Source organism: Psammomys obesus, unplaced genomic scaffold (genome assembly GCF_907164565.1).
Source record: "Psammomys obesus unplaced genomic scaffold, mPsaObe1.curated_primary_1811, whole genome shotgun sequence".
Classification (NCBI taxonomy): Eukaryota; Metazoa; Chordata; class Mammalia; order Rodentia; family Muridae; genus Psammomys; species Psammomys obesus.
The window spans coordinates 15822490-15842900 of NW_026596051.1; the positions used below are offsets into that span (position 1 = coordinate 15822490).

The window sequence follows — 20411 nt, forward strand, 5'->3', positions numbered from 1 at the left end:
GCTGAGAAAAATGCAGGGGAGCACTGTTGGGCAAGTTGGGCTGTCTAGGCCGCACCCAGACAGCCTCCTCTCGCTCGCATAGCCTTTGCTGTAGCGTAGCTTGTCCGTGTTATAGCGTGCAAGGGCACTTCAGGCCTTTACATTTAAAACTTGTATTTATGTTTATGTACGGATGTTTTGCGCGCATGTATGTGGAGGCGCACTTGGGCACCGCATGTGTACCTGGTGCCCACAGAGGCCATAAGAGGGCGCCAGATCCCCTGAAATCGGCGTTACGGCTGGTTAGGAACCGCACTGTGGGTCTCTCCAGCCCCATTTCATGCCTTTTTACAACTAGATAATATCCCATTTCTTTATGGATTTACCACGCCTTGTGGATCTATCACTCATGGACATTTGAGTTGTTTCCACGTTGGGGCTATTATGAATAGCGAAGTCATAAATGTGCACGTGCAAGCTTCTGTATAATTTATTTGCTTTGCTTGGGTGTATACCTACGGGTGAACTGGCTGAGCCACAGCCACTCTATGTGACGTTTTCAGGAAGTCTAAAGTGGCTATCTGACTTTATGATCTCCCCAGCAGCAGGAGAGATCGCTGACTTCTTGCCAGCGCTAGTTACTGCCTGCCCCTGTAACTGCCCTGTTGTGCAGCGGCATCTCATTTGCTTGCATTTCCCTCGGGGCTTATGAAGCTGAGCGAATCCACAGCCCACTGGCCATTTGTGTATCTGAAACCTCTGGGGAAATATAGCTTTTATATACCATTGTAACCTCATGAGCCTTGAATCAAAACCACTCAACTAAGCTACTCTTGAATTCCTGAACCTCAGAAATTGTAACACAGGTGTACACATGCACAAACACACACACACACACATGCACACAAATGCACACGTGCACACGCAAACACACACATGTACATACACATACAAACATACACACATGCACACACACACATGTGCGCATGCACACACACACACGTAGGTGCTGTAGGTGGTGCTAGGGATTGAATACGGACTCATGAATTTTAGTCAAGCACTTTGCTACTGACCATGTGTGTGTGTGTGTGTGTGTGTGTGTGTGTGTGTGTAAATCCAAATACCATTCAGTCCATCCACAAATGTATGCTTGTCGTGAAACACAAAATGAGGTGATTTCTAAGTTTATACATGCATACATATGGATTTGTCTATTTATTTATTTATGTTTTCTAAGACAGGGTTTCTCTGTGTAGCCCTAGCTGTCGTAGAACAGATGGCTCTGTGTTAAGTACACTGTCTGCTCTTCCAGAGGACCAGGACTTGATTCCCAGCGTCCACATGGTGGCTCAGTTCCAGGAAATCCAATACCTGCTTCTAGTCTTGATGGGTAGCAGGCATGCAAGTGGTATATAGACATCATGCCAGTAAAATACCCATACCTATGTGCATAAATAATAATAATAATAATAATAATAATAATAATAAAATTAGGTGCCTAAGATAATGCAGAGACTCAGTCAATGCAATGACATAAGAAAACATGTTTAATATAAATTTTGGAAAGGAAGAAACAAAACTGTCATGTTTCTAGATTGACTTTCTGCCTAGAAACCCCTGAAGCAGTGGCTCTGGGGAGATGGCTCAGTTGGGAAAGCACCTTTCACACAAGCATGAGAACATGAGTTTGGATTCCCAGAACTCATGTCAAGAGCTAGGCACGGCAGCACATGACTATAACCCCAGTACTGAGATGAGGATGAAGGGCAGAGGCCAGTGTATCTGTGAAGCTCATCGGCCAGCCAGCCTAGCTGAATCAGCGGGCTTCAGGGTCAATGAGGGACTTTGTCTCAAAATACAGTAGAGGGGCTGGAGAGAGACGGCTCAGCGGTGAAGAACACTTGCTGCTCTTGCAGAAGACCCGGGTTCAGGTCCCAGTTCCTACATGGTGCCTCACAACCATCTGGAACTAAAGTTCCAAGGGATCTGGTACCTTCTTCTGACCACCAAAAGCAGCAGGCATGAACTTACAGAACATGCAAAGCAAAACACTCATACACACAAGGTAAACATCTTTAGGGAGAAAAAGTGAAGAGCAACTGGGGAAAGATGCCGAACATCAACCACTAGCCTCTACAGTCATGCAGACGCATATGTACATTCTTCTACACATACCATATATACCACACCAGACACACACACACTAACCCTCCAACCAGCCCTTAGGTTGTATTAGGTATAGGGGCCAGGCTTTTCCTAAGGCCCTGATATGTGGAGAAGGAACATGGTCCCTAGGCTAAAACCAGGAACATGATTTGCAATGCCAGTAATGTCCTGAGACCAGGGCCTTGGGAGAGCTGTTGTTTCAGATCTGGGAATCTCAACGTTTCCCCCTTGAAGGCCTGTGACTATCAGTCCCAAGGCTGCTAAGAGTGAGGTCTGTGACACACTAGAGATATCCTGTGTCCCCTCTGTGCATCACTGATTGATTAACCTCCTGCTGACTTCATTGTTTAATGGCTTTCTGCTGACTGTGTCTCATTTTCCCCGACAAACCATATATAAGATGCTGTACTTAATAAACGTGCTTGGCATAAGCTATCAGCTTTTGCAACACCTCCCGGTCCTAACTTTCCTTTCTTCTTTATTTCCTCATCCCTGGTCCTCCTGCTAAGGACCCTGTCACTGAAGAACGCCCTGCTGGTCCACGTCATTCTGGTGTAGGGACAAAGTAGAGAAGGCTGAAATAGCTCAAGACAGACCTTAATCTGAGCTCAAATGTAAAACATGTTTTCATTTATTTAGTGTGTGTATGTGTATGGGAGGAGGTACATGAGCATGCCGTGACACACACGTGGAGGCCAGAAGGCAACTTGAGAGTCAGTTCTCTCCTTCTACCATGTGCATTCCAGGGATCAAACTCAGATTGCTTGGTGGCAAGTACCTTTACCCACTGGCCCCTCTCACCGGCTAACTGGTCATACTTTTGTTATTTGGGGCCAGGGAGGCTGATCAGCACCTAAGAGCTCTTTCAGCTCTTCCAGACGGTCCAAGTTCAATTCCCAGCAACAGTGACTCAACATTGCCCAAAACTCCTGCTCCTGGGGAATCTGATGCCCTCTTCTGGCCTTCAGTGGCACCTGCACCCACATGCACACATCCTCACACAAGCGCACAGCCATAACATCATTAAAAATAAAAAGAAATCCTTAAAAATATTTTTTTATTTCAAATTATAGTCATCTAGGTTCTGTAGAAACACATTCCTGCAATCCCAGCACAGGAGGTAGAGACAAAAGACTCAGGAGTTCAAAGTCATCAAAAATAATAACTTAACACGTATCCTGTGGTTTTGCTGGTACATCTGGCAACCCTCCCCAGCATGTATGAGGTCTTTAAGGAGTTCTCGGTGAGATGAATCCTTACCTGTCCCTTCTTTTGGAAGGCGGATAGAAAATGGTGATTAGAGTCCACACCATGTGTGGTCAGCCTCTCTGTGTAAATAGAGCCCACAGCGAGCTGGAGAGATGGCTCAGAGGTTAAGAACACTCACTGTTCTTCCAAAGGCCCTGAGTTCAATTCCCAGCAAACACATGGTGGCTCAAAACTATCAATAGTAAGATGTGGTATGAATGCAGGATGTTGTATAAATAATAAATAAATCTTTAAAAAAAATAGAGCCCACAGCACCTTGGTTGTCCTTTTCTGAGTCTCTGATGATCACATTTATTTACAGAGCCTGAGAGATGGCTCCTTGGTTAAGAGTAATTGTTCCTGGTGCAAAGGACCCAGATTCAATTCCCAGCACCTACACAGTGGCTCACAACCATCTATAACTCCAGTTCCAGGGCATCCAACACCCTCTTCTGACCTCTTCAAGTACCAGGTATGCACAGACACACACTCAGGAAAACACCCATAGACATAAAATTAAAATAAAATAAAAAAAAAACAAATAAGGAGGCCTGGGAGGTGACCTCACCCTCTAGAATAAAAAGGACAGGTGTGTAGGAAGCCTAAAAACTGAATCAGGACACTCAAGGGAGACCTGGCTCTAGAATGTGGCCTTTGTTTGACTAAATACTAGCAGTGCTATATACCCAAGGCCTCAAGGGCAGAGGGGTGTTTGTGTCCAGACCTAGGCTCTCTTGGCTGCTGGGATTTGGAAGAGGTTGTGATTGTCATCTAATGAATCCTTCTCTCCAAGGGCCTACTTAATAGATGGACATAGCTGTGCAGGGTTGGTGTGCCGGTAATCCCAACTGGAGAAGTGGAGGCTGCAGAACCAAGGCCAGCCTGGGCTACCACAGACCCCTGTCTCTTGCCAGCCCTGAGCAAGAGAACGCTAATGCAAACCACAGAGGTAACTTAAAATACTCTTGCTGTGGTTTAAAGTGTAAAAGGAAAAGCAGAAATTAATTTTAGCAATATATTTTATATAATCCACTGCACAAAATATTATTTTGACATGTCACTAACATTCTAAAATGATGAACAGGGTACTTCACAGGCCTTTTCATGCTGCCTCTAAAAATCTTCTAGGCAGTCTAGCATGGTGGTATTTGTATGTAATCCCAGCCCTCAGCAACCAAAGACAGGGTCAGAAGCTCTGTTCATTCTTAACTATGTACCCAGTTTGAAGACAGCCTGGGCTATGTGAGTCCCTGGCATGTGTGTGTATGCATACACACACGCACACACACACACATTCTGTATTCATTTCACACCTTCTGTATTGTTCAGTTTGGATTTACATCTCAAGCATTCACTAAAGAGTATAAAAAAACACAGCTCTGTGTATGCACGTGCATATGTGTGTCTGTCTGTCTGTCTGTCTGTCTGTCTGTTTCTCTGACTGTCTTTCTGTGAAGGTCTGTCTGTCTGTGTCTGTGCTTGTCTCCTATAGCCTGGTAGCCTTCACCTGGCTATGTGACTGAAGCTGGTCTTGAACTCCTGACCCTTCTGTATTCACCTCTCAAGCACTTGGATTGCAGGCATGTGCCCCTGCTTGGATCAGCCTTGTAGCCTGATGTGTCCAGTGTTTACTTCTGTAGAAATCTGAGGGGCTAAACAGGAGGCTGGTTTTTTTTGTTTGTTTGTTTGTTTTAAATTATGTCTAATGTTTGGGAGTGGGGAACAATTCTGACACTTCTGGCTGGAGTGTGGCTGGATAAAAGTGGGTTAATTTCGTGGGACAGAAGAGGTTGTGGGTGAACACAGGGGTACAGGGTTGTGGGACGCTGTGAGAATAAGGGCCTTTGTCCCTTTAAGTCTTCATTGCCTCAGGCACTGGGAACCAACCCCTTGAAGCCAGAGCTGTGTAGAGCATGGCTGCCACCTGGTGGCCTGATATTAGTGCCAGGGAGTCACAATGTCACCCACACTTACCTCTTGGGTCCCAGTCCTCTTGGGTCCAGGGTCTTCCAGACCCTGCTGTTGAGGGTGTGGGCATTCTCCCGAAATAGAACTTCCAGACTTAGAAAAACAAACACCACATCTGCGCAGGGGGCTGAGGAATGATGATCACTTGAAGATTCAAGGCCAGATGTGCATGGTGGTGCATGCCGTTGGTCCCAGCACTCAGGAGGCAGAGGCAGGCAGGTTTCTCTGAGTTCTAGGCCAGCCTGGTCTACAAAGCAAGTCCAGGACAGCCAAGGCTACACAGAGAAACCCTGTGTCAAAAGAGAAAGAGAGAGAGAAAGGAAAGGAAGGAAGGAAGGAAGGAAGGAGGGAAAGGAGGGAGGGAGGGAGGGAGGGAAGGAAGGAAGGAAGGAAGGAAGGAAGGAAGGAAGGAAGGAAGGAAGGAAGGAAGAAAGAAGGAAAGAAAGAAAGAAGGAAAGAAAGAAAGAAAGGGAAAATTCAGGGCCAGACCAGATAATAGAGTGAGACACATCTCTTTAAACAATTATTTAAAATTTGACTGAATTAACTTTGCATTTTAGGTTAACATTAACGACCTTTTAGTATAAGTTTGTCTCTGATGTTTAACTGATTGTGTGTGTTTGAGTATGTGTGTGAAACTTAAATGTGACTAGACACCCTTATTTTATTTAGATATCCTGCTTCTAGCTTATTCTCAGGGTTCCAGGAGAAAAACCACACTCTGAACTGTACTGGAGCAGGAGACTAAATAAGGATGCAATGGGCTGTGAGCTACTCTAGGAGCCACACCCGGAGAATAGAAGGAGTCTGAGGGCGGGGTTTAGGGAAACAGGCCTGAGGGCGATCAGCAAGCACTTAACTGCTTGCCCCAGATGTGGGGGGTAATACGAACCCAGTCATACTGCTCAGTGCTCACCTTCTGAGGAGCACCGAGAAGTGTCACTTTAGTGTCCCTTCTGACTGCACACATGGTTTCCTACCTTCCCCTCACAGTCGTGAGAAGAGCTCATGGGTGAGCCTGGTGGCCTGGCCATGCCCAGAGAGACCCATCTCCTCCACACCAGGTAAGGAGACTAAAAGAGGAGGTGGTGTAGCCTCCCACTACCTCCCAGAGCTGGGCTTCCTGGGCGCCTGGAACCCCCTCAGTGCACCAAACATAAGAACCAGAGGCTCAGAGAAGGGAAGGGAGCGAGTGGGTGGAAGGTTTCCTGGTCTAGGTGATTTCCCTCTCCAGGGCTGGAGTGAAAGCCAGAGCTGTTTTTAAAGCCTCGAATGCCTTTTGTTCAGTCTCAGTTCAGATGAGGGCCTCAGTGCCCCCTTTGTGGTGCTCTACAGAGGCCTTGCTATCTCCACAAACCCTGATATGCAGGGGCTGCAAAACCCAACCCTCTGTTTCTGTGTTTCTTCTCTCTCTGCATCTCTTCTCTTTCTGAGTCCCTTCTCTCTATGTCTCTTCTTTCTGTGTTTCTTCTTTGTTTTCCCTCTCTCTGATTTTCCTTTACTCTCTCCCACTCTCTGTTTCTCTCTCTCTCTCTGCTTTCCCTCTCTCCAACTCCACCCCCACTCCCAAGCTGACCCCAATAAGCCTACATTTATAAAGTAACTTGGCTTGAATTGGTTCGTCGGTCAGAAGAATGCTTATCACTAAGCACACCTGGGAACTCCCAAACCTGTCTCTTAGTCTTTGGAGTTGGGATCTGAAGGATGGCGCAGTCCTGCTCTGATGTAGGCTCCTTTTGCCTCCCCTCAGCCGGCAGCAGAGATAGGTAGGCCTTGGTATACAAGGTTTGGGCTTTTTTAGCCAACACTCTGTAGCCCAAGATCTGTAACTCTTGCAGCAGTCCCTCAGAGGCCCTTTTATAATCTATTTTAGTTTTAGAGGCAGGAGGAAGTCAACTACATATTATAAGAATATGGTCTTGAGAAATCTCTAATGGAAGGGCAGGAGGTCAGCTCTTAGTGCCTCATCAAACAGGCTGGGAAAGTTTCTAAATCCTTGGGGCAATGTGGTCCATGTAAGTTGCTCACTGTAACCTCCTTCTGGGTCTTGTCTATTTAAGAGAAAAGATTGGTTGACTCGCCTTTGCCAATGGGAGGCTGAAGAATGCAACCTTCAGGTTCAAGACACTTGTTTCTATGGTAGACTTAAACTCTTGAGAGTAGTTGGGTTTGGGACCAAGGTGTGGATGGCCTTGATCCTCTTATTCACTTCCCTCAGATCTTGGAGGATCTATATTCTTTCTTCATAGACAAGAGAGGCATTTTCCAGGGTGACTGGCAGGGCCACGGGATGCTTGTCTTTCTGAGCCTGGCAGTATGGACTCTAATTCCCCTTTTTGCTTCTGGGGACTTTGAGTATTGTTTAGTCTAGACGAGGATAGCTGAACTGGTTAACAGAACAATTAGGAGCTTGGTGTTTTCTGCCCATACCCCCAAGAAGTTTTGTTGTAAATATGAGAGACAGCCCAGCTGTATCTTTTGACTGGGGGGCAGGGCTTTTAGCTAGGAGATATTCTTCTGATAGAGGGCAGGATACCAAACTCTTGCTTGGTGTCTGGAAGTCTACGTGGATCCCATCATCAGAGAAGGTGTCGCTGGCTTTCAGCTTATGCAGAGGGTCTCATTGGAACAGTAGGTAGGGACAGTCCTGTGTGACCAAGAATGAGTGGGTGACTGTCTCCTAGGTCTATGGAATGGGTTAGTGGTCTAGGGGTCATTTTTCCTATTGCCCCCCCTGGACAATCTTATGATAAGTCAATTGTCCTAGGGGCTTCTTAAGGACTGAATATGTTGCCCCGGTGTCTACTAAGAAGTCAATTGTTTGGTCCCCAACTTTTAAGTTTTGCCCTAAGGCTCCTGAGTGCTAGAGTGTGGGAGCCTGGGCCCTGTTACTTTTCTAACCATGGTACTTGTGGGGTCTTCTTCTGATCAGGGCACTCATTTCCCCTAATGTCCTTTCTTCTTGCAATTGGCACATGCTCTTTCTCTAACAGTGGCTTGCTTGTTTCCTGGCCTCCTTGTCATCTGTTTCACCAGACTGGTTTATTATCCGGATTTTCTCACAGGGCCGCCACTGTGGCTTTAGTATGTCTCTTTTCCTTCTAGCTCTCAATCAGTTCTCTGTTGTTAAACAGTTTTGAGACACCTCCGGCAACTGGATATTTCAAAACTTTGTAAATTCTTTCTAATATCGGGGGGGGGCGGGTAACCAGGTGGCAAAGGGGATGTTGAGAACCTGCCTGTTCCCTGGTGCTTCTGGGTCTATGTATTGCCGTAGTTTTAATATTTATTTTATTTGCATTTCTTATGTCTCTTTCTTCTTTCCCCACCCCTTATCCCTCCTAATACCTTCCAAAAGCAGGTAGGAGAGAAAGGCGGATAGTGGGGAAAGGGAGCATAGTTCTCTGGCTACTTCCTGCTGTTTATGGTTGTTGGGTTCCTTGGGGCAAGTCCAATCTTTGTGTCAGGATATCTCCACCTTCTTGAACCGCATCAGCAACAACCAGGAGCAGTGGGGGTGGGGGGGAAGCATCACCAACCTTCTTCTTTCTATTGTGCCCCCCACTTTCTCTCTCTGGGATCTGCATTTATTCCCTTTCCAGAGTACTCAGAATTAAACTACCTGCAGCTGGCCAAGAGCCCCTCTCCAGGCCAATAGTTTGCTAATGTCAAATAGTTTGCTGCTGTGGACAATCTGAATCAGCCCCGTATCCCACACTTGGGATTAAAACAAAGACATGTCTACATGACATAACTGAGTTTTTCAAGACACCAAAACTTCACTACATCTATGGGTATATAAGTGTAGGAAGCTTCTAGAACGTGCACTAGGAACCCAGCAAGATGTCCTGAGGCCGCCTGTATGACCTCATTAAACTCTGACAGGTTTGTGGGCTTCTGTGCCGCTGCTTGGAGCCTAGACAGCAAAGTCTGAGGTAGGTGTCTGGCACCTCCTTCCTTTGGTTGGTGTTAGGATCTCAGTGAGGCTAGCTGATGGAAACATGCCCTCAGTGCCATAAGCATAATCAGCCAAAGATCTCCGTCAGGATCCAGAACAGCTTTCTTAGCTCCGGACCATATGCGGGCTGATGTAAACAGGGTGGCCAGTGGCTGTTGGAATCATGCCAGGTGGGCTCCTGGTTAGAGAGAAGACCCTCCTGTAGAGAGATGAGTGCCTGTAGTTTTCAAAGAAAAGTGGTGTCTGGGGCTGCCTGTTGTGGACACGGAGGTGAGTCTAGGGGCTTTACCAGAGGAAAAGAACAGCAGAAAACGCTGGGGTCTGAGTCAAGTCTGGGGAGTCCAGGGAATCAGGGATGGTTACTAAGATGTCTGCTGGATTCAGGTAGGAGATAAACTGGAACAACTGTGGATGTGAAATGGCCTCTGGGGTTAAGGCCTGGAATGGGAGTCATCTTTGTCCAGGAACCAATATTGGGTGGGAATAATTCTTTCTCCTTTAGGTTGCTGGGTAGAGTTTTTGGTGCTTTTCCCTCTTGGGGCTTAGCTACCAGAACCCTGGCCAGCTTTAATGGAACAAGTCCTGAGTATTGTAAGAGACTTTGCCAAACATCTATGTAAGGAACTGATCAGGGTAGCCACGATTTCCTGTGATCATCAGTCTTACTGCTCAGGCTTTGTGGCTAGTTTATGTGTCCGCAGACAGCCATTCAATAGCAAAAGAATATATATATATTCTAATATACAGAGGGTCCAAAAGCATTCTTTCAAAAAATGGGCTCTTTAGTCTGTTTCTTGCTTTTATGTGCCTCCTGAAAATAGTGACATAAGCAATTCAATGGAGTGAGTTGCTTGAAAGAAGAACTGCCCATAGTTTGATTTTCCAGATCTCAATTCACAATGACAAATAACAGACCAACCAGAAGAGGCAGAGACAAACAAAACAAGAACAAACAACGTCAATAAGGAGACAAATTAAGGGTGTCCATCCACACACTGTCATGGGGGGGGGGGAGTCTGGGGACATCTCACACGAATCCCAGACCCTGGGTTGGTGGCCCTGTCTGACTGCTCCCATCTGTCCAAACAGAAAGCACTTTAACCAGACTTACTGGTTAAAGTGACTCTCACTGAAGGAAATTTAGAGACAGTGGTGTCAGAGGGGCCTGCACTGCTGCAAATGCCAAAAGACCTTCTCTCCTGGAGCCCCAGAACACCTCAGGTTGCACACTTCTCAGGAGGAAGTTGTCCACATCAACATGGTCTGCAGCTGGCTGTTGCTGAGACCTGGGGATTGGTGGAGGCAATCTTGACAGGATCTCAGTGGGACCTCCAAATGTTGCAGGGTAGAGACTTAGAAGATCACTCACCATGACCAAAGTCTGAATTAAGAGTCTGTATTTAGCCACCGATGACTGCCTGAAGAGAGGCACTTCTCACAGAGCAGCCTCGAATGGGTTTTACAGCTTTTAAGGCAAAAGTCACAGAAAAAAATACATCCTAATTAGCAGTTGCAGTGGGGAGTAAAGCAAGCAAGCAGTTTAACAGAAGCCAAAAACATGCAGTTAGCTGGAGTGTTTTGACTCTGAGTTTCTAGAACAGGGTTGGGTATTTTCCCGTGGGACTTTTCATGGCGGGAATAGAAAAGGGAGGTGGGATCAGTTTTAGGCTAAACCAAAGGTGGCTCCACTTGAGATAAGATGAGTAATCTTTGACCTATCACACCAGGATCAGTTAAGTGCCTTAGTGTGGTGAAGCAAAGACATGGCTTGACTGATCTACTTACCCATCTAACTGTTTTAAGAGTTATTTCATTTTTATTGTATGTGCATGTATGTTGAGGGCAGTACCTTCTGAGTCCGAAAGAGGACATCTGATTCTTTAGAGCTGGAGTGGGTGCTGGGAATCACAGTCTGATTCTCTGCAAGAGCAATATACACCTTTAATCAGTGAATTATCTCTCCAGTGCTACCAGATACATTTTTGAAGCTAAAGTGATTCCAAATTTTATAGTTCCAATTCCCAGGGAAGCTTTTAGTAACAAGAATATGATCAATGAGATTGCCTCAGTGCTAAGATTTGAGGAATCTATTGCTTCCCAGACAAGACTATAAGAACAACCAATTTACCAACAAAGAAGGTGATTTTTTTTTAAAGACAAGATCTCACTATGTGGGTTTTTCAAATGTATGGTATGGTGGAGGACAACCGTGTAGTCACTCTAGGTTGGTGGAAGAATATGGAACTGAAATTACTTCTCGTTTTGAGGCTAAGGCTTCTCAGATAATGAAAATTATGATTAATACTGCTGTTAGAAAGATGAATGATCCTATAGAAGATACTATGTTTCATGTAGTATAAGCATCTGGGTAATTGGAGTATCGTCGAGGTATTCCTGAGAGTCCTAGGAAATGTTGTGGGAAAAATGTTATGTTTACTCCGACAAATATGATGGTAAAGTGAATTTTTGCTCAAGTGTCGTTTAGAGTGTAACCAGAAATAGAGGGAATCAATGGATAAACCCAGCTATAATGGCGAATACAGCTCCTATTGATAAGACATAATGGAAGTGAGCTACTACATAGTATGTGTCGTGGAATACGATAGCTAAGGAGGAGTTTGACAGGACAATCCCTGTTAGTCCTCCTACAGTAAATAGGAAAATAAGCCCTAATGCTCATAGTATAGCTGGGGACCATTTGATGTTTCCTCCATGTAAGGTAGCTAGTCAACTGAAAATTTTTACCCCGGCTGGAATGGCAATGATTATGGTAGCTGATGTAAAGTAAGCTCGGGTGTCTACGTCAAGCCCTACTGTAAATATGTGGTGGGCTCATACAATAAAGCCTAGGAATCCAATTGAAATTATGGCTCATACTATCCCTATGTAACCTAATGGTTCTTTTTTTCCTGAATAATATGTGATGATATGTGAAATGATGCCAAATCCTGGTAAGATGAGGATATAGACTTCGGGGTGTCCAAAGAATCAGAATAGATGTTGGTAAAGGATTGGGTCCCCCCCTCCGGCGGGGTCCAAGAAAGTTGTGTTTAAGTTTCGGTCTGTTAGAAGTATAGTAATTCCTGCAGCTAGAACTAGAAGGGAAAGTAGTAATAATACTGCTGTGATTAATACAGATCACACAAACAGTGGTGTTTGGTATTGTGTCATGGCTGGTGGTTTTATATTGATAATAGTGGTGATGAAGTTAATTGCCCCTAGAATTGATGATACTCCAGCTAAGTGAAGAGAGAAAATTGTAAGATCTACTGATGCTCCTGCATGGGCTAAATTTCCGGCTAAGGGCGGATATACTGTTCAACCTGTTCCAGCTCCAGCTTCTACTATAGATGATGCCAGTAGGAGTAGAAATGAGGGGAGAAGGAGTCAAAAGCTTATATTGTTTATTCGTGGAAAGGCCATGTGGGGACGCCAATTATTAGTGGAACAAGTCAGTTTCTGAAGCCTCCGATTATCATGGGTATAACTATGAAGAAAATTATAACGAAGGCATGAGCAGTTACGATAACGTTATAAATCTGATCATCTCCTAGTAGAGCGCCTGGTTGACCTAATTCTGTTCAAATAAGAATGCTTAGGGCTGTTCCTACTATTCCTGCTCAGGCTCCGAAAATAAGATATAAGGTTCCGATGTCTTTGTGATTTGTTGAAAATAATCAACGGTTGCTGAACATAGGTAATATGGCTGAGTAAGCATTAGACTGTAAATCTAAGTACAGAGGTTTTAGTCCTCTTATTGCTAAGCCTTAAGGTGATAATCATATTGAATTGCAAATTCAAAGGTGTGGATAATGGTTCTACTAAGGCTTCTCCCGCCCCCTTTCTTAAAGGCGGGAGAAGTAGATTGAAGCCAGTAATAGGGCGTTTAGCTGTTAACTAAATTTTCGTAGGTATTTAATCCTGCCAGTCTGGGGGGGGGGGGGCTTAGCTTAATTAAAGTGATTGATTTGCATTCAATAGATGTAAGATGAGATCTTACAGTCCTTACACAGAAGTTAAACTTTATGTTTTCTTAGAGCTTTGAAGGCTCTTGGACTATATATCCTAAACTTCTTAAATAATTAGTTGGGGAGTTAGAGGAAGTAGAAATGTGCCTAATATGGTAATGGTAGGCAGTAGGGCATTAGCTTTTAGGTTTATTTGGTGATAGATTATTTTAGAGGTGTTATTTGTAGAGAAGATAGTCAGGGTTGTGGAATAAATTAGTCGTGTGTAGAAGAATAAATTTAGTAGGGCGACTATGGCTATTAATGTTGTTAGAGTTACGCTGTTGTTTTTTAATAATTCAGTTATGATGATTCATTTTGGTAGGAACCCTGTTAATGGGGGTAGGCCCCCTAAAGATAAGAGAGTTGTGGGTAAAATAAGTAGTATTGTAGGGATTTTGTTTCATGTAAGTGATGTTAAGTTGATGGATGTGAGGGAATATATTATAAATATGATGAATACTGAAGAAGTAAGGAGAACGTAAATAATGAAATTAAAAATTATTAGGTTGGGGTTACAGGAAAGGATAGCGATTATTCATCCTATGTGAGCAATGGATGAGTATGCTAGGATTTTTCTTGTCTGGGTTTGATTAAGGCCTCCTCATGCTCCTACGATGACTGAAACGATTGCTATTGTAGTGGTGAGTTTAATGTTAAGGAGTTCGTAAGTTTGGAAAAGGATAGATAGGGGTGCAATTTTTTGTCATGTAAGGATGATTAACCCTGTATGAAATGAGGTGCCTTGTGTTGCTTCGGGTAGTCATGAGTGGAATGGTGCTAAGCCTAGTTTTATTGTCATGGAGATAGTTATGAGTATAATGATGAGATTGTTTGTTTGTTCTTGAAATAATCAGGTTCCTAATTGGTAGAAGTTGGTAGTGATTGCTAGGAGAAAAATTATAGAGGCTGTGGCTTGTGTAATAAAGTATTTAGTTGCTGCTTCGGTTGATCGTGGGTTGTTTTTGTTAATTAATAGAGGGATAATTGAGAGTAGGCTTATTTCTAGGCCAATTCATATAAGTATGAGATTAGAGCTTGTTATGGTAATTATGGGGCCAAAGAATAGGGTGAAATAAATAATGATAAGAGTGTATAAGTTAATTTAGTAGGGGAAGGGTTTAAACCATCGTTTTCGGGGTATGGGCCCAATAGCTTTGCTAGCTGACCTTACTGGTGAAGTTGGTAGGGTGAGGTGTAATAGGCAGCACGAGGAATTTTGAACTCCTAAGTACAGGTTTGATTCCTGGACTAAAAACAAAACCCCCCTGAGAACAAAAATGGCCTAGCAGTCCTGGAACTCACTCTGTACACCAGGCTGGCCTCCTACCCACAGAGATCCGCCTGCCTCTGACTCCCAAGTGTTCAGATTAAAGGCGTGAACCACTGTGTCTGGCAAAAACATGAAGTCTTGAGTAGTAACCCCATCGTAGGGTGCTTACACAGCATGTGCTAGACCCTGGGTTCTATCCATAATGCCACATATGCACACACACAGAGAGAGAGAGAGAGAGACAGAGAGAGAGAGAGAGAATATTGAGTTTGTTCCTTTAGACTGCATTATAAATCCAACAACAAAGTAACAGAGGAGGATAAAATTAAAGTTGATTGGGACTGGAGAGATGGCTCAGTGATTAAGAGCACTGGCTGTTCTTCCAGAGGACCTGGGTTCAATTCCCAGAACCTACACAACTGTCTGGTCCTCCAATTTCAAGGGACCCAACACTCTCTTCTGGCCTCTGTAGGCACGCAGGCACACGTGTGGTGCATAGACATACATACAAAGCCAATATTCATACACATAAAATAAAAAATAAATTTTGAGGATTGGGCAGTGGTGGCTCACCCCTTTAATCCCAGTGCTCAGGAGGCAGAAACAGGCCAGTCTCTGTGAGCTCAAGGTCTCTTGGTCTACAGAGTGAGTTCCAGGACAGCCAAGGTTACACAGAAAGACTCTGTCTCAAAATACATATATGCATGCATGCATACATACATACATACACTTTTAAAAATAAAAATGTCAAACTGATTGAGTCAGTATCTTTTCAAACATATTTTTTATATTTTCATAATGGTTATATATTCTGTGAATTTTCTTAAAAGGCAGTACTAGATAAGGCAGGATCTCTCTTTCCTTCTCTTCCACCCTCTCCTTGTCTCCCTTGATCTCTGTGGTTAATATTGTTTTGTTAAGATATTTTGTTTCGTTTTGTTTGGGGAGTCTGGACTTCAACGCATAATCCCCCTGCCTCACTTTCCTCCATGCTGTGATTATAGGTGTGAGTCACAGGCCTGGCTCAAGCAGGAATTTTTAAAGTTTGATGCTCTGATTCTTGTAGAGAGTGCGCTGTGGTTACATTCACCTCCCTCTACCCTCTCTCATCCCCAAGCCACTCCACAACCCTCTTTTTCCCAGCTAGCCTCCATCCTACCTTCAAGTCCTCCCCCCTCTCTCTTCAGACCCCATGCAGTCACCCCAGCTGAGAGTTCATCACTGCCATGTCCACATACAGAAGACAGCATCCCTCCTCTTTGGGGATGTTCTCTAGGCCTTAGAGCAGGTGACATCAGTGTCCTGTTTGGGCCAAGCTCTCTGCTGTCACTTGGTCTCATCACTTCAACCAGTCATGAGTTTGTAACAGGACCACACACCTTAGTAGGCTCCGCAATTGACTCCATGATGGAAGTGCCGTTCAGGCTGTAAAACTCAGCGTGCGGGCAGCACCACCTGCCAAAACTAAAACAAAGGCCTAATCCATCAAAGTCCATAGTCCTGGGAAAGTCTCTAAATGTACTCACCTTGTTTTCTTTGGCTTCTGTAGTTCTGATTCTGGCTAACTGTTCTTGTTAACTGAAGTATGTCAACCCAAAACATGGATTTTGTACTTAAGAGCTCACCCTGAGAAAGGCTCAGTGCTGCCTGGGATCTGGAACAGCCAGTGTGGCCACCACCAGCTAATAAAGACTTTCTATTGGCTTAACCCTGTGTCTGAGCAGTAAATACGCCAGAGCAGTACAGCCTTTGACCTTAGTCGGAGAAGCTTCATTTGGTGCAATGGTCAAAGGTGGAACTTGTGAGTGCTCACAGAGAAGACTGCTTCGACACGGGTTGGAGGCAATAGAAGGTGTCTATTAGCCGCCTGCACTGGATGTTCAGGATTCCAGTGTGGTAGCCCTGCTTCTTTCTCAGGGTGAGCTTGTAAGCACAAAATCCATGTTCTGGGCTGACACACTTCAGTTAACAAGAACAGTTTGCCAGAAAGCAGAACGACTGAAACCAAAAAGCAAGTACATTTAGAGATATTCCCAGAACTACAGACTTTGGTGGATTGGGCCTTTGTTTTCATTTTGGCAGGTGGCGCTATCTGCGTACTGAGTTTTCCAGACTGAATGGCACTTCCATCACGAAGTCGTGGAGTAAGGTGGGGTCCTGCTAAGGTCTCTGGCACTGTTACATTCCCCACCTGTCTGAGTGAATGAGTCAGATCATAGATTCATCCTGTTGTAGTGTAAGATGCAGGGTCTCATTGTGAATCAGAATGAGAACTGAAGGTCCAGCCAGTGCTGATAGCAGATGAGCTATCCAGGAGGAACCAAGAGAACAGAGTCTGGTGTATCAATTATCTGATTTGTGTCTTTGTCTCTTTTTATTTTTGAGGTTTTTTTTTCTAGCCATGGCAAGATATTTTTTTAAATTAACTCTTAATCAATTAGCATAGAAACAACAGGTTCTTCCCAAAAACCTGACATAGTTTTCTTTTTTTAAATCTTTTTTATTATTTTAATTTTTATTAATTACACTTTATTCACTTTGTATCCCCCCTGTAGCTCCCTCCCTCCTCCCCTCCCAATCTCACCCTCCTTCCCCCTTCTCCACGAATGCCCCTCTCCAAGTCCACTGATAGGGGAGGTCTTCCTCTCCTTTGTTCTGATCCTGGTCTATCAGGAGTGGCTGCATTGTCTTCCTCTGTGGCCTGGTAAGGCTGCTCCCCCCTTAGGGGGAGGTGATCAAAGAGCAGGCCAATCAGTTCATGTCAGAGACAGTCCCTGTTCCCATTACTATGGAACCCACTTGGACACTGAACTGCCATGGGCTACATCTGTGCACGGGTTCTAGGTTATCTCCATGCATGGTCCTTGGTTGGAGTATCAGTCTCAGAAAAGATCCTTGTGCCCAGATTTGTAGGTTCTGTTGCTCTCCTTGTGGAACTCCTGTCCCCTCCAGGTCTTACTATTTCCCACTTCTATCATAAGATTCCCTGCACTCTGCCCAAAGATTGGCCATAAGTCTCAGCATCTGCTTTGAAACCCTGCATGGTAGAGCCTTTCAGAGGCCCTCTGTGGTAGGCTCCTGTCCTGTTCCCTGTTTTCTCCTTCTTCTGATGTCCATCCTCATATAGTTTTCTTATATCATGAAAGGTAAGTCTAAGCCTCTCCAATTTTGTGGGATCATTTCCATAAGAGAATCTAACTGTTGTTTTAATACCTCTAGGTCCTGACCAACCTATCTACTTAGTTTGGGAAACATCAGAAGAGACATATTCAGTCAAACCATTGGTATATATCCACAAAGTCATGTCAGAGGCTCGGTAATGTTGCTGTTATTCAGATGAATTAACCCATTAGGCAGAACAGCAGGCATAAGAATAGGGGAAGCACCTGGATTAAAACTTTTTGACATTAGACAAACCTTAGCCCCTTTTAAATCCTCTAACGTTAATTTGGGCTGCCACAAATTAACTCATGCCACAGGGAGTTCTGCCAGTCAATGGGCTGATGGTTAGTTCTCATCCCTATGTGGGACAGGGAGGGGCCGGGTGTCTAAGCATAACCAGCAATCCTGGCTGATTTCTGCCTGAGAATGATTAACTCCATCCCCAGGGTCCCTTCCTGTGGCATGAAGTCTGTTTCCCCAGGCATTTCCTGTTTCCTAAAGGCCAGAATCTTTTAAACTTTGTTTTGTTTTATTTTCTGAGACAGGGTTTCTTTGTGTAACTATGGCTGTCCTGGAACTCACTCTATAGACCAGGCTGGCCTACATTAACATCGGTAGGGGTACAAAATCTTTATAAAGAAAATTTTCAGGAAGCCTCAGTTTTTACAATGGAAACTCCCTTGTTCCTGGAATTAGTGGTCCCAGCTGCAGGGCATGCATAGAATTGTAAATTGTGTATTTTTATCTCAAAAGATAAATGCCCACATCTTTCCTTTCTTCATCAACCAAGCACTTAAAGTGGGCATCAGCAAGTAAAGGTGAGGATGGAATATGGCTTGCTGCTCTGTGGTCACACTAGCTAATACCTTCCAGTCCAGGCCTGAGGGCTGTTGGATTGGACTGTGACCCTGTATTCCTACCCATAGTGCAATACACAACTTAGGGAGAGGTAGAGGGACAGGAGTAGAAAAGCCCAGGGCCCAATGAAACTTTAATTTTAATGGGTCCATAGTCCAGAGGCTTTTGCTTTCGTGAGCAGAGTGACTGAGTGTGTGTGTGTGTGTGTGTGTGTGTGTGTGTGTGTGTGTGTGTGTGTGTGATAGATCCATGACGTGATGCCTGCTCCCTTCACCACTGTAGGAGTGGAGAGAACCACCTTGCAGGTTCTTCCCCGGTTAGTTTCGGCACTCCTGCGGTTATTCTGCTTGACCAGATGGTATTTGCTGGACTTGAACAAGGAGAAACTGGCCATGGGCACAGTGGGCAGCTGGCTCTCTCAGCTGGGTCAGTGAAGAGCTTGTGTGGAGGGCTGGGGGGCCTGTGGTGACATGAGAAAGGAGTGGTTAGAGAGTTTTGTGAAGTGCTGCTCTCTTTGCCTGAGAAGCATCAGGGGAGGTCTTCCACAGGGTTAAGTCCCTCTCCACATGGGGTGCAGCAGGCTGACGCAAAGCAAAGGAAGGAGGTCAGTCCATCCTTGCTGGACTCCATTGAGAATTTTGTTTTTGTTTTTTCTTTCTTTCTTTCTTTCTTTCTTTCTTTCTTTCTTTCTTTCTTTCTTTAGAGGAATATCTTTTTTTTTTTTAAGATTTGTTTATTATGTATACAATGTTCTGTCTGTACACTTGCACTCCAGAAGAGGGAACCAGATTTCCTTATGGATGGTTGGGAGCCACCATGTGGTTGCTGGGAACTGAACTCAGGACCTCTGGAAGAGCAGCTAGTGCTCTTAACCTCTGAGCCATCTCTCCAGCCCCTTGTTAGAGTTTTTTAATGTTCTGTTGTTCTTATGGGTTTTTTTTTTTTTTTTTTTTTGGTTGTTGTTGTTTTTTACCTGCCCAGAACTCTGAAAGTCAGGCCAGAAAAAGGAAGGAAGGAAGGAAGGAAGGAAGGAAGGAAGGAAGGAAGGAAGGAAGGAAGGAAGAAAGAAAGAAAGAAAGAAAGAAAGAAAGAAAGAAAGAAAGAAAGAAAGAAAGAAGGAAGAAGTCAGGTCATTGTCAGGCCCCATTTGTACCCCTTTCTGGATAAAGGATTTCTGTTTTGGATTCAATTGCTCACAAACCTAACATCTGGCTGAGACTCCTGTGCTAGGCTGTCCAGTCTAGGTACAACATACCTTGGTCTGAGCAACTTGGACATTTTTGTGGACCCCAGATGACTAGCATGGTGAAGGTCAGTTACCAACAGGCCTGCCAGTTGTTGCTGGGAGAATGATCTTTCCCTCTGGTGTCCACCACCAACTATGGGCTCAGCTGTCCATTTCTTCTTTACCGTGGAGTCTCAAGCAGTACTGCGTCATGGTATGTCATCAGAACATCAGTGGTCTTAGGGCCACTTGCTGGGCAGCCAGGTCAGAAGCCCAGCAGTGGAGGATGGCAATTTGTAGAGGAGGCCAAATAGCTCTAGGAGACCAAGATTTTTTACATATCCCTTTTCCCAGCAGTGAGAAGCCCTCTTTCTCTATAGGTCATACTGAGGACATACCAGCAGTAAAAGCATCTGGCTGATGGTTTGTGTATATGGTGGTGGACTTCCCTTTTCCTCATCCCAGAGCCTGTGTCAGATCAATCAGTTCCGCTCTCTGGGCTGAGATGCCTGGCTTGGGCCCACATCATTTCGGTCAAAGTGACAACTGCAGCTCCCACGTACCTGG

The 20411-nt window shown here is 44.7% G+C and overlaps 1 non-coding gene across 1 annotated transcript; it reads left to right on the forward strand.

The window, feature by feature from the left end:
* The first annotated feature begins 3382 nt into the window (after nt 1-3382).
* On the forward strand, nt 3383-3517 carry LOC129689196 (U8 small nucleolar RNA). The gene has a single exon (XR_008722064.1). It is a non-coding gene; the product is annotated as a U8 small nucleolar RNA (small nucleolar RNA).
* The last annotated feature ends 16894 nt before the right edge of the window (nt 3518-20411 follow it).